Genomic DNA, 14745 nt, shown 5'->3' on the forward strand with positions numbered 1-14745 from the left:
GAGGAGGGTTCAGGGTTTATAATCAATAGATATGCTTATTTCAAAAACTTCCTTTTGTAATCATTTTGTACCTGATCACTCCATCTCCATCCCCCAGTATATTTGTCTTTCTAAAATTGACCTGTTCTTGTCAACCTCCTTTTATTCAAAAACCATCGATGTCTCCCTGTTGCTTTCAGAATAAACTCCAGCTTCTTGTCATGTAACTTAAGCTTCTTTTCCTTTTGGTTTCATATTAACTTCTCTAGCTGCTTCTTTTGCCTTTGCTCTTTGTCTGTCATGCTTCAGTCACTTTAGAGTGCTCTTGGCTTTCTCAACACACATTTTCATATTTTCTTAAGTTTGTTCAGGCTATTCATTTTTTTTGGCCCACATTGACTTAAATGCTTCTTCTCTTCTTTTCCGTTGAGAAATTCCTATACCAGATACCCAACTCTGATATCTTGCTTTTCATGATGCTATCTTTCCCTACTCTCCCATCCACCCTAAGTCAGAATTCTGCCTCTCCCTATGTTTCTTTAGTAGTTTAGCATCTTTATTACAACACTCACCAAAATCTGATGTGTATCATCTCTCTGAAGAGACTTTGAATGCATTGAGGTTAAGTTAATTCAATTTACATACCCAGATTTCACTATAGAATTTGCCTCAATAAATATCTTTTGGATGGATTTATTTGGTTGATGCAGAATACTCCTACTCTGCAGTTTGCTGGAAATCCCAACAGGGAGGGCATAACTTTCTAGTAATACCTACTACCTCTTTGTCTTGCTCTCCACGCACATACCTTCCTCAGAGACTTGGCTACCTTACTTACAGTTATATTCCATAACTCTTTGTGACTTCAGTTATTGAGGAAAATGAATATTATTTCTTTTCAAAAAAGTTTGGGACTCTGGGTTATACTAAGAATTGGTGGCCAAATTAATGCCGCCCATCTAGAAAGGTAATGATGGGATAAAATTAAAACTCTTCAGCATCCCCAAATGATCCAATATTATATATATAGTCTCCATTCATCTCAAGATATTGATTGATAATCATTGTTTGCTCTGCAGTCCAATTTGTAGCTTGGGTATTTTTAATGTTGATTTTTTTTTGGGAAAGTTAAGAGCTCTCTGTGTGGTATATGTGGTGTCTGTTCACTGCAAAGTGTTACACTGTCCTACCTCTTAACTTCTGGTTCAGGAGGATGAATACATCAGGGTCCTTGAGGTGAGTACTGGATTTGGTTTGCTTGCTTATTAGACATTGTACTTAATAGTTTAGAAAGTAAGCCAGAGTCATAAGTAAGAGTGAAATAGTTAAGACATAAGTCACTAATATAGGTTTCATGCATTCTCCTAATTCTGCCCTTCTAGCACTCCAGTGACTAAATACAAAATAAAATGAGACTGGCTTAACTCACCACAGAGGGTATGGATCCCTTTGTGATTAAAAACTTTTACTTTGACATGGTGATTTCCATTCCTCTCGGTATATTCCCAGCAGTGGAATAGCTGGGTCATATGGTAGATCTATCTGTAATTGTTTGTCAAAGGGATACCTGTACCACAATGTTTATTGCAGCACTGTTTACGATAGCCAAGAGTTGGAACCAGCCCAAATGTCTATCATCAGATGAGTGAATACAGAAGATGTGGTATATCTACATAATGGAATTCTACTCTGCTATAAATAAGAACGAAATGCTATCATTCACAGCAACATGGATGGGCTTAGAAAAAATCATATTAAGTGAAGTAAGTCAGGCACAAAAAGAGAAATACCACATGTTATCACTTATTTCTGGGAGCTAAAAATAAATAAATATACAGACAAATGGGGGGGCGGGGAAGAAGACACAATTCCTTGAACTTGTTAAGACAAGTGAACAGATATGATGTTCATGGGTGGGAGCGGGGAGGGGGAAGGGAAGAATTGGTAAAGGGACATGAAAATCAACTACATTGTATATTGATAAAATAAAGTAAAGTAAAATAAAATAATAAAATAAAATAAAATAAACAACAACAACAACAAAAAACCTTTTACTTGATACCAACAATTTGTTTTTGAACTTTTTCAGTTTGATGAATGGTCTAAAATAAGGCAAGTTGCAGCTCAAGTTGTGTGGATTCTTGACACTTACTCTGTCAAACACTATTGTTTTGATAATGGTGCTAAAAATTATAGACTAATTATTTCTTCAAAGCTTGATGGACTGCTAAACGCAGTTACAGATCTGTGAATAACAGTTCCTTGCTGAAGAGCTAATAGATGTTCAAAAATTTTTTTTCAGGTTGCACCCTAAGAGATGTACAGTTTATGTGGTTCATACTGTTTGTATGTCCCTTCCTATTTTTTAAATGTCTCTAGAACTCCGAGCCTTGTGTCTTTTCTTTCATCTTTCTGTTTTCTCTTCCTTCTCTTATTTTCTTCCCTACTAGCTTTCTCTTTTAACTTTTTCTCTTTTATGCCTATTAAATTGTTCCCTTTTTCTTTACCTGACCATAATATGAAATTTAAAAATTATTTAATGAAAATTTAGTTAATGAAAGTACTATTAGAGATTGAGTATCCCTTATCCAAAATGCTTGAGACCGGAAGTGTTTTGGATTTCTGATTTTTTTGGATTTTGTAATATTTACATACACGTTATAAGTTATGTTGCAGATGGGACCCAAGTCTAAACATGAAATTCATTTGTGTTTCATATACACCTTATACACATAGCCTGAAGGTTATTTTATATAATATTTTTAATGATTTTTATGAATGAAACAGTTTTTTTATTTTTATTTTTTTTTAAATTTTATTTTGTCGATATACATTGTGGCTGATTATTGTTGCCCTTTACCAAAACCTCCCTCCCCTCTCCCCCCTCACCCCCACCAATGTCCCCTCTGTTTGCTTGTCGTATCAACTTCAAGTAATTGTGGTTGTTATATCTTCTCCCCCCCCGTTTTTTTTTTTTGTGTGTGTGTGTGTGTGAATTTATATATTAATTTTTAGCTCCCACCAATAAGTGAGAACATGTGGTATTTCTCTTTCTGTCCCTGACTCGTTTCACTTAATATAATTCTCTCGAGGTCCATCCATGTTGATGCAAATGGCACTATTTCATTCTTTTTTATAGCTGAGTAGTATTCCATTGTGCAGATGTACCACATTTTCCGTATCCACTCATCTGATGATGGGCATTTGGGCTGGTTCCAACTCTTGGCTATTGTAAAGAGTGCTGCAATGAACGTTGGGGAACAGATATACCTTTGACTTGATGATTTCCATTCCTCTGGGTATATTCCCAGCGGTGGGATAGCTGGGTCGTATGGTAGATCTATCTGCAATTGTTTGAGGAACCTCCATACCATTTTCCATAGAGGCTGCACCATGTTGCAGTCCCACCAACAATGTATGAGAGTTCCTTTTTCTCCGCAATTTTGCCAGCATTTATGGTTCAGAGTCTTTTGGATTTTAGCCATCCTAACTGGGGTTAGATGGTATCTCAGTGTGGTTTTGATTTGCATTTCCCAGATGCTGAGTGATGTTGAGCATTTTTTCATATGTCTGTTGGCCATTTGTATATCTTCCTTAGAGAAATGCCTACTTAGCTCTTTTGCCCATTTTTTAACTGGGTTGCTTGTTTTCTTCTTGTAAAGTTGTTTGAGTTCCTTATATATTCTGGATATTAATCCTTTGTCAGATGTATATTTTGCAAATATTTTCTCCCACTCTGTTGATTGTCTTTTAACTCTGTTAATTGTTTCTTTTGCTGTGCAGAAGCTTTTTAGTTTGATATAATCCCATTTGTTTATTGTTCCTTTGGTTGCCCGTGCTTTTGGGGTCGTATTCATGAAGTCTGTGTCCAGTCCTATTTCCTGAAGTGTTTCTCCTATGTTTTCTTTAAGAAGTTTTATTGTTTCAGGGTGTATATTTAAATCCTTAATTCATTTTGAGTTGATTTTAGTATACGGTGAGAGGTATGGGTCTAGTTTCATTCTCCTGCATATGGATATCCAGTTATCCCAGCACCATTTGCTGAAGAGGCAGGCCCTTCCCCAGTGAAAGGCTTGGTGCCTTTGCCAAAGATCAGATGTCAGTAAGTGGGTGGGTTGATTTCTGGATTCTCTATTCTATTCCATTGATCAGTGTGTCTGTTATTATCCCCATACCATACTGTTTTGGTTATTATAGCTTTGTAGTATAGCTTAAAGTCGGGTAGTGTTATGCCTCTAGCTTTATTTTTTTTGCTCAGCATTGCTTTGGCTATGCGTGGTCTTTTATTATTCCATATAAATGTCTAGATAGTTTTTTCCATTTCTGAGAAAAATGTCTTTGGAATTTTGATGGGGATTGCATTGAATTTGTATATCACTTTGGGTAGTATGGACATTTTCACTATGTTGATTCTTCCAATCCAAGAGCATGGGGTATCTTTCCATCTTCTTGTATCCTCTCTAATTTCTCTCAGCAGTGGTTTGTAGTTCTCATTATAGAGATTTTTCACCTCCTTGGTTAACTCAATTCCTAAGTATTTTACTTTTTGGTGGCTATTGTAAATGGGCAGGCTTTCTTGATTTCTCGTTCTGCATGTTCACTATTGGAGAAAAGAAATGCTACTGATTTTTGTGTGTTGATTTTGTATCCTGCTACTGTGCTGAAATCATTTATCAATTGCAAGAGTTTTTTTGTAGAGGTTTTAGGCTGTTCGATATATAGGATCATGTCATCTGCAAACAGGGACAGTTTGACTTCATCTTTTCCAATCTGGATGCCCTTTATTTCCTTCTCTTCTCTGATTGCTCTGGCTAGTACTTCCAACACTATGTTGAAGAGGAGTGGTGAGAGTGGGCATCCTTGTCTAGTTCCTGTTCTTAAAGGAAAAGCTTTCACCTTTTCCCCATTCAGGATGATATTGGCAGTGGGTTTGGCATATATGGCTTTAATTATGTTGAGATACTTTCCCTCTATACCTAACTTATAGAGGGTCTTTGTCATGAATGAGTGTTGAACTTTATCAAATGCTTTTTCAGCATCTATAGAGATGATCATATGGTCCTTGTGTTTGACTTTATTAATATGGTGTATCACATTTATTGATTTGCGTATGTTGAACCAACCTTGCATCCCTGGGATGAATCCCACTTGATCATGGTAAATAATTTTTCGTATATGTTGCTGTATTCTGTTTGCCAGTATTTTAGTGAAGATTTTTGCATCTATATTCATCAAGGATATCAGCCTGTAGTTTTCTTTTTTGTTTATATCTTTACCTGGTTTTGGTATCAGGATGATGTTTGCTTCATAGAATGAGTTTGGGAGATTTGCGTCCGTTTCAATCTTTTGGAATAGTTTGTAAAGAATCGGTGTCAATTCCTCTTTGAATGTTTGGTAATGTTCTGCTGTGAATCCATCTGGTCCTGGGCTTTTCTTTCTTGGGAGCCTTCTGATAATAGCTTCAAACTCCTTTACTATTATTGGTCTGTTCTAATTTTTTACGTCTTCATCGTTCAGTTTTGGGAGCTTGTGTGTGTCCAAAATTTATCTATTTCCTCCAGATTTTCAAATTTGTTGGCGTATAGTTGTTTATAGTAGTCTCGAATGATTTCTTGTATTTCACATGAATCAGTTGTAATGTCGCCTTTTTCATTTCTAATTTTTGAGTTATTTGAGTTATTTGAGTCTTCTCTCTTTTTTTTGTTAGCCATGCTAATGGTTTGTCAATTTTATTTATCTTTTCAAAAAACCAACTTTTTGATTCATTGATCTTTTGTATTGTTTTTTGGGTTTCAATTTCATTAAGTTCTGCTCTGATCTTAATGATTTCTTTCTGTCTGCTAACTTTAGGTTTGGATCATTCTTGTTTTTCTAGTTCTTTAAGGTAAAGTGTTAGGTTGTTCACTTGCCATCTTTCCATTCTTCTGAGGTGAGCATTTAATGCAATAAATTTCCCCCTCAATACTGCTTTTGCAGTATCTCACAGGTTTTGGTATGATGTATCATTATTTTCATTAGTTTCAATAAATTTTTTGATTTCTTGTTTGATTTCTTCTTGGACCCATATGTCATTAAGTAGAATGCTGTTTAATTTCCATGTGTTTGTATAGTTTCCAGAGTTTCGTTTGTTATTAATTTCTAGTTTTAATCCATTGTGGTCTGAGAAAATACATGGGATAATTCCAATTTTTTTGAATTTATTGAGACTTGATTTGTGACCTAATATGTGATCTATCCTGGAGAATGATCCATGTGCTGAAGAGAAGAATGAATATTCTGAGGTTGTTGGATGGAATGTTCTGTAGATATCTGCCAAGTCCAGTTGGTCTAGAGTATTGTTTAGATGTTGTGTTTCTCTACTGATTCTTTGCCTAGATGATCTGTCTAATATTGACAGTGGGGTGTTCAGGTCCCCTGCTATTATGGTATGAGTGTCTCTTTCCTTCTTTAGGTCTAATAGAGTTTGTTTTATAAATCTGGCTGCTCCAACATTGGGTGCGTACATATTTATGATTGTTATGTCTTCTTGATGCATCAGTCCTTTTATCATTAAGTAGTGTCCCTCCTTGTCTCTTTTTATGGTTTTTAGTTTAAAGTCTATTTTGTCAGATATAAGAATAGCTACTGCAGCTCGTTTTTCTTTTCTGTTTGCATGGTAAATCTTTTTCCATCCTTTCACTCTTAGTCTGTGTGAATCTTTATGGGTGAGGTGGGTCTCTTGTAGGCAGCATATAGTTGGGTCCTCCTTTTTGATCCAGTCGGCCAGTCTGTGTCTTTTGATTGGGGAATTTAAGCCTTTTACATTAAGAGTTGTTATTGAAAGGTGTTGATTTATTCCTAGCATTTTATTGGTTGTTTGGTTGTCTTAGGTGTCTTTTGTTCCTTGCTTTCTGATTTACTGTTTGGTTTCTGTGTTTGTTGGTTTCTTAGGTTGTTCATAGCATTTTTGTTTGTTTGTTTTCTCTTCATGAATGCCATTTTTATTATACTAGTGGGTATTGATTTTTCTTGGGTTTTTATGGCAGTGGTAGTTATTTTTCAGGAACCAAACCCAGTTCTCCCTTGAGGATTTCTTGCAAGGGTGGTTGTGTGGTAGTGAACTCCCGCAGTTTTTGTTTGTCTGAGAAATATACTATTTGCTCCTCATTTCGGAAGGATAGCCTTGCAGGGTAGAGTATTCTTGGCTGGCAATCTTTGTCTTTTAGTATTTTGAAAATATCATCCCATTCCTTTCTAGCTTTTAGGGTTTGTGATGAAAAGTCTGATGTTAGCCTGATTGGGGCTCCCTTCTAGGTGATTTGACGCTTCTTTCTTGCAGCTTTTAAGATTCTCTCTTTGTCTCTTAGTTTTGCCAGTTTGACTATAACATGTCTTGGAGAGGGCCTCTTTGGGTTGAACACGTTTGGAGATCGTTGAGCTTCCTGGATCTGAAGATCTGTGATTTTTCCTATACCTGGGAAGTTTTCTGCCACTATTTTGTTGAATATGTTTTCAATGGAATCTCCGTTTTCCTCCCCTTCTGGAATACCCATGACTCGGATATTTGAGTGCTTAAGGTTGTCTGATATCTCTCTCAGATTTTCTTCAATGCCTTTGATTCTTTTTTCTTTCTTTTTGTCTGCTTGTGTTATTTCAAACAGCCCATCTTCAAGTTCAGAGGTTCTCTCTTCTACTTCGACAAGCCTGCTGGTTAAACTCTCCGTTGTGTTTTTTATTTCGCTGAATAACTTCTTCAGTTCGGCAAGTTCTGCTACATTTTTTTTCAGGACATTGATTTCCTTGTACATTTCCTCTTTCAGGTCCTGTATACTTTTCCTCGTTTCATCATGATGTCTAGCTGAGTTTTCTTGTATCTCATTCAGTTTCCTTAGAATTATTACTCGAAATTCCTTGTCAGTCATTTCAAGGGCTTCTTGTTCTATAGGATCTAGAGTTTGAGATTTATTAACTTTTGGTGGTGTACTGTCTTGATTTTTTGCATTTCTGGTATCTTTTTTTTTGATGTTTATTCATTGTGGCAGTGGGTTTCACAGTCCACCGGTTTGAGACTATTGACTAACTAAGATTTTGCTGTGGTTGCCAATTTGTTATGGCTCCCTCTGTGACTGCTCATTTGGCCTCTAGTGCCTTGTGTGTGTGGTTGCCTCGGGTCTTGGGCCTCCCTGGGGAGCCACCTTTCTGGTTAGCTTGGACTCTGCTGGGCTGCTGGATCATGGGGCGTTACTGCAGGGTGTGTGGTCTCTGCTGAGCTTCCACTTCCCGTGCAGGACTTCTCCCTGTTCCGTGCGCTTTGGCCCAGGCTGTTGGATTGTGCAGTCGCGACCCCACAGGGTGTGTGGTTTCTGTCAAGTCTACGCCTCCCTAGCCGGACGTCTCCCCACTCTGTGTGCACTGGGCTGGGCTGGGACGTGTCTTCTGCAACCCTCATCTATCAGGTGGGCCTTCAAGACCCTGCTCGGCACCGCCTCGCCCAGGAAGTCTGCCAGCTTTCTGGTAGGCACAGACGACCGGTCGCTCTGGGTGCCTTTGTAGCACTGTGTAGATCTTTCTCGGGACTTGTTCACCTTTGTATCCCCTCAGCATAGACCGAATCTAGTGCCCACCTGCAGCAGCTCTCCGGCAGGTTCAAGCGGACCTGGGAACTCTCCTACCACACTATTCCCAACCAGAAATTGGTTAGGCTTTTTTTCCGAACTGGTGGCCGCAGAGATGGTATCTGCCTCCCAGTAACAGGAAGTTTACTGGGGGCCGGAGCCCAGGGTGCGGTGGAGTGTCAGTCGGCCCAGCCCGTACTTCCTTGCCCTCCTGACGCTGGCCGGGGATGCCCCACGCCACCAGCCCCGCCAGAGAACCGCGGAGTGATTGGGAGGGGAGGCTGGCCTGCAGGTCCCGTGAAGGCCCGCTCTGGGGCAAGCAAGTGGGAAGGCTCAGTGAAGAGCCAAGCCGGTGAGGAGGACAGGCTTTGTCGAGCCGGGCCGGAGCTACCCCACCTGAGAAAATGGAGGCAGCCCCGGGGTCGGTGAGTGGCCCAGTGGGGCAGGCGGAAGCCCGGTGGGCGTCCGCCCCCTGAGCAGGGCCGGGCCGGGTGTCACTCACAGGGCTGAGCCGAGTCGGGCGGCTCCCTCTCTGCCTCTGCTTTGTTACTGTCCCCGTTCTCGGCCTCCGCCGCCTCGGGCTGCTCAGTCGGTCCCGCGGCGCGGCTCGGGCGCTCCAAGGAATCTTCTTTTATGCCGGCCTGAAACCTCAAATCCTGAATAGGGCAGCTGGCCGCCTTCAGCGCGGCCCCAGCCTCCATGATCCTGGCTGCGTCAACAGCAGCCCCGGTGCCGTCTTCCCTGTTTAGAGACTCACTTTTGCAGCTAAGAAACAATTCTTTTCCTGCTCCATACTTCAAAGCTGTTCCCTGTAAATGAGGCAGCCTCTCCTGCCAAGGGCAAAGTGGTGGTGGTCAGCCCCCACCATGACTGTGACCCATCACATGAGGTCCGGTGTGGAATTTTCTACTTGTGGCATCATTTTGGAACTCAGAAAGTTTCTAATTTTGGAGAATTTCAGATTTTGGATTTTTGGATTATGGATGCTGAGTCTGTACTTTAAATAGTAAGTACAATTTTAAAAAAAATTTCATTTTATTTTGTCAATATACAATGTGGTTGATTATTGTGGCCAATTACTGAAACCTCCCTCCCCCCTCCTTCTCCCCCCTCCCTCCCAACAATGTCCTTTCTGTTTGCTTGCCATATCAATTTCAAGGAATTGTAATTGTTGTGTCTTCTTCCCTCTCCCCCGACCAGTTTAATTGTGTATTTATTTATTTTTAGCTTCCACGAATAAGAGGGAACATGTGATATTTCTCCTTCTGTGCCTGACTTGTTTCACTTAATATAATTCTCTCTAGGTCCATCCATGTCTTTGCAAATGGCAGTATTTCATTCTTTTTTATAGCAGAGTAGTATTCCATTGTGTAGATATACCACTTTTTCTGTATTCATTCATCTGATGATAGACATTTGGGCTGGTTCCAACTCTTAGCTATTGTAAATAGTGCTGCAGTGAACATTGGAGAACTGGTATACCTTCAATTTAATGATTTGCATTCCTCTGGGTATATTCCCAGCAGTGGGATAGCTGGGTCATATGGTAGATCCATCTGCAATTGTTTGAGGAACCTCCATTCCATTTTCCAGAGAGGTTGCACCATTTTGCAGTCCCACCAATATATGAGAGTTTCTTTTTCTCCTCAACCTCACCAGCATTTATCGTTCGCAGTCTTTTGGATATTAGCCATCCTAACTGGGGTTAGATGGTATCTCAATGTGGTTTTGATTTGCATTTCCCGAATGCTGAGTGAGGTTGAGCATTTTTTCGTGTGTCTGTTGGCCATCTGTATATCTTCCTTTGAGAAATGCCTATTTAGCTCTTTTGCCCATTTTTAAAATTGGGTTACTTGTTTTTTTGTTGTAAAGTTGTTTGAGTTCCTTGTATAGTCTGGATATTAATCCTTTGTCAGATGTATATTTTGCAAATATTTTCTCCCACTCTGTTGGTTGTCTTTTAACTCTGTTAATTGTTTCTTTTGCTGTGCAGAAGCTTTTTAGTTTGATATAATCCCATTTTTTAATTTTTCTTTTGGTTGCCTGTGCTTTTGGGGTCGTATTCATGAAGTCTGTGTCCAGTCCTATTTCCTGAAGTGTTTCTCCTATGTTTTCTTTAAGAAGTTTTATTGTTTCAGTGTGTATATTTAATTCTTTAATCCATTTTGAGTTGATTTTAGTATATGGTGAGAGGTATGGGTCTAGTTTCATTCTCCTGCATATGGATATCCAGTTATCCCAGCACCATTTGCTAAAGAGGCAGTCTCTTCCCCAGTGTATAGGCTTGGTTCCTTTGTCAAAGATCAGATGGCTGTAGGTGTGTGGGTTGATTTCTGGATTCTCTATTCTATTCCATTGATCAGTGTGTCTGTTTTTATCCCCGTACCATGCTGTTTTGGTTATTATAGCTTTGTAGTATAGTGTAAAGTCAGGTAGTTGTATGCCTCCAGCTTTATTTTTTTTGCTCAGAATTTCTTTGGCTATGTGTGGTCTTTTGCACATGGGTCATTCTCCAGGATAGATCACATGTTAGGTCACAAATCAAGTCTCAAAAAATTTTAAACAATTGGAATTATCACATGTATTTTTTCTGACCACAATGGATTAAAATTAGAAATGAATAACAAACAAAATTCTGGAAACTATACAAACTTATGGAAATTAAACAGCATTTTACTTAATGGCATATGGGTTCAAGAAGAAATCAAACAGGAAATCAAAAAATTTATTGAAACTAATGAAAACAGTGATACATCATACCAAAACCTGTGGGATACTGCAAAAGCAGTACTAAGGGAGAAATTTATCGCATTAAATGCTTACTTCAGAAGAATGGAAAGATGGCAAGTGAACAACCTAATACTTCACCTTAAGGAACTAGAAAAACAAGAACGATCCAAACCCAAAGTTAGCAGAGGGAAAAGAAATCATTAAGATCAGAGCAGAACTTAATGAGCTTGTAACCACAAAAATCATACAAAAGATCAATGAATTAAAAAGTTGGTTTTTTGAAAAGATAAATAAAATTGACAAACCATTAGTATGGCTAACTAAAAAAAGAAAAGAGAATACCCAAATAACAAAAATTAGAAATGAAAAAGGTGGTATTACAACTGATACCTCTGAAATACTAATAATCATTACAGACTGCTATAAACAACTATACGCCAACAAATTTGAAAATCTGGAGGAAATGGATAAATTTCTGGACACACACAAACTACCAAAACTGAGCCAAGATGATGTAGAAAATCTGAACTGACCAATAACAATAAAAGTGATTGAAGCTGTTATCAGAAGGCTCCCAACAAAGAATTCTACAGAATTCCGCAGAATTCTACAGAACATTCAAAGAGAAATTGACACCAATTCTCTACAAACTATTCCAGAAGATTGAAACAGAGGCAATTCTCCCAAACTCATTCTGTGAAGCAAACGTCACTCTGATACCAAAACAAGATAAAGACACAACAAAAAAAGAAAACTACAGGCTAACATCCTTGATGAATATAGATGCAAAAATCCTCAATAAAATGCCAGCTAACAGAATACAGCAACACATATGCAAAATTATACACCACCGTCAAGTGGGATTCGTCCCAGGGATGCAAGGTTGGTCCAACATATGCAAATCAATAAATGTGATACACCATATCAATAAAATCAAACACGAGGATCATATGATCATATCTATAGATGCTGAAAAAGCATTTAATTAAATTCAACACTTGTTTATGATAAAGACTCTCTACATGTTAGGTATAGATGGAAACTATCTCAACATAATTAAAGTCATGTATGACAAACTCTGCCAATATCATCCTGAATGGGGAAAAGCTGAAAGCTTTTCCTTTAAGAACAGGAACTAGACAAGGATGCCCACTGTCACCACTCCTATTCAACATAGTGTTGGAAGTACTAGCCAGAGCAATCAGAGAAGAGAAGGAAATAAAGGGCATCCAGATTGGAAAAGATGAAGTCAAACTGTCTCTGTTTGCAGATGACATCATCTTATATATTGAACAGCCTAAAGCCTCTACAAAAAAACTCTTGGAGTTGATAAATGATGTCAGCAAAGTTGCAGGATACAAAATCAACACACAAAAATCATTAGCATTTCTATTCTCCAATAGCGAACATGCAGAAAAAGAAATCAAGAAAGATTGCCCGTTTACAATAGCCACCAAAAAAAAAAAAGAAAACAAAAAATACTTAGGAATAGCGTTAACCAAGGATGTGAAAAATCTCTGTAATGAGAACTGCAAACGACTGCTGAGAGAAATTAAAGAAGACACAAGAAGATGGAAAGATATCACATGCTCTTGGATTGGAAGAATCAACATTGTGAAAATGTCCATACTACCCAAAGTGATATATAAGTTCAATGCAATTCCCATCAAAATTCCAATGGCATTTTTCTCAGAAATGGAAAAAACTATCTAGACATTTATATGGAACAATGTTTTTCTTTTTACAAATAAGTAATCTATCACTTTTCCCAAATACATTTTTGTACATATTTCTCTATTAATATTTTTAGTAGAGTAGTGGCTTTTGGGGGAAAAAGGTTAAAAAAATTTCTCTTTAAAGAAATATCTACCAAATTAAAATTTTAAAGCCATTAAAAGGAGGGTTTTTTTTTGTTGTTGTTCCACATCCTGAAATCTGGCTATTTATGCTTTAAATTCGAAATTGTTGTTGACCAAAGAGAAAATGACTTATGAGGAAGCCTTTATCTTTTGCTTTTGGAAATGAAATTGTTTTAATGACATCCCATGATCCTCTGTACCCTAGTGTGTCTTTCCCACAGTTATATTTCTTTTGAGCACAATAGTTTCAGTATTTTATAGAATATAGATAGGACGCATAAATTACCTGTAGGTAATTTTTCTCTCCCTTTGAGGTAACAGCTTGTTTTCTGGTTTAGGTCATATTCATGGCCATTATTCAAGTCTGGGCCTTTATTTTATTTTGTTGTACTGGAAGGAAAAATTAAAGCCACTTTCCTTTGTAGGTTTACTTGTGAGGTCACGGTGTTATCTATAAGATATAAAGATTGGAAAATTTTGAGATTTAAGAATAACACTTGTATACCTTAGTATAGCATAAACTTTCAGAGCTAAAAGGGGCTTTAGCGATCATCTAGCCCAGTATACACAAAGTGTTAATAAACCATTTCGAAAGTGATAGCTCACCCGTTTCAAGAGGTATATAATACAGAATATAATTTTGGAAAAGTCCATACTGGATATATTGAATCTTTTCTGGGTATTGAACAAATATAAACCCAGTTGACTTTAATGGTACTTTTATATTAATGAAATTCCTTTTATATTAATGAAATTCCTCCTATTCAGTGTATAGATTTAAAAGATATGATTAGTAAATGAATCATATATAATTATTATTTTTAATGTAGTAGAATAAATAGAATTTCAACATAGGATATCTAAGGATTTAACAAAATTAGTTTCATGTTCACATGAATATGTGAACACAGAACATGTAACTTGACAGAATTTAACTTTAAAAAGTTTCGAATAAAAATTTAACTATTAATTTCAAAATCTGTGAATTTACTAATGATTTAATCAATTACTGAATAAAACTGAAATTCTAGTTTAAGCTCTATAGTAATCATGCTTATTAAAGTCCATTAGAGGCTCACTGGATGCAGCTGGGTCTTTTAGACCTTACTGTGAGTTTTTATATCTGCCTTTCTTGAAGCAGGGGCGCTTTCATTTCCAAATTGGTATTATTAGGACTTGCTTTGTGCTTTCTTCAATGAAATTTTCTTAACTTCATCATTTCTTGAGATTTCTTTTTCTGCTACTCAGTAATATTTAGTTACAGCTCTAGGACAGACCACATATTGAAAAGGGAATTCTAGTTCTCATGAGGTTTTGCTCAAAGAATGTTTATTCTCTAAAGAACTTGTGATTGAAAATGGTCAAGTGTATATTTTTCGCCTATACTTTGGGGTCTTAACTGATTATACAGTAATAATGATTGCTAGCATTAGATAGGATTTTTGAAAGTGCTTTTTTATGCTTTTTGGTGAAGTTAATGTTTCTTGTTAGTATTTTTGCTTTAAATGATCTATTAGGTTTGCTTTAGAAGGACATGTTTCTGATTTTGTAGGAGGCATTCAAAACTAATGGGCTAATAAATA

At 37.5% G+C, this 14745-nt stretch overlaps 1 protein-coding gene across 1 annotated transcript in view; it reads left to right on the plus strand.

Moving 5' to 3' along the window:
- The window catches only part of CCDC171 (coiled-coil domain containing 171), a 338249-nt gene that overhangs the window by 88934 nt on the left and 234570 nt on the right, over positions 1-14745 (plus strand). The window lies entirely within an intron of this gene.

Source organism: Cynocephalus volans, chromosome 16 (assembly GCF_027409185.1).
Source record: "Cynocephalus volans isolate mCynVol1 chromosome 16, mCynVol1.pri, whole genome shotgun sequence".
NCBI lineage: Eukaryota > Metazoa > Chordata > Mammalia > Dermoptera > Cynocephalidae > Cynocephalus > Cynocephalus volans.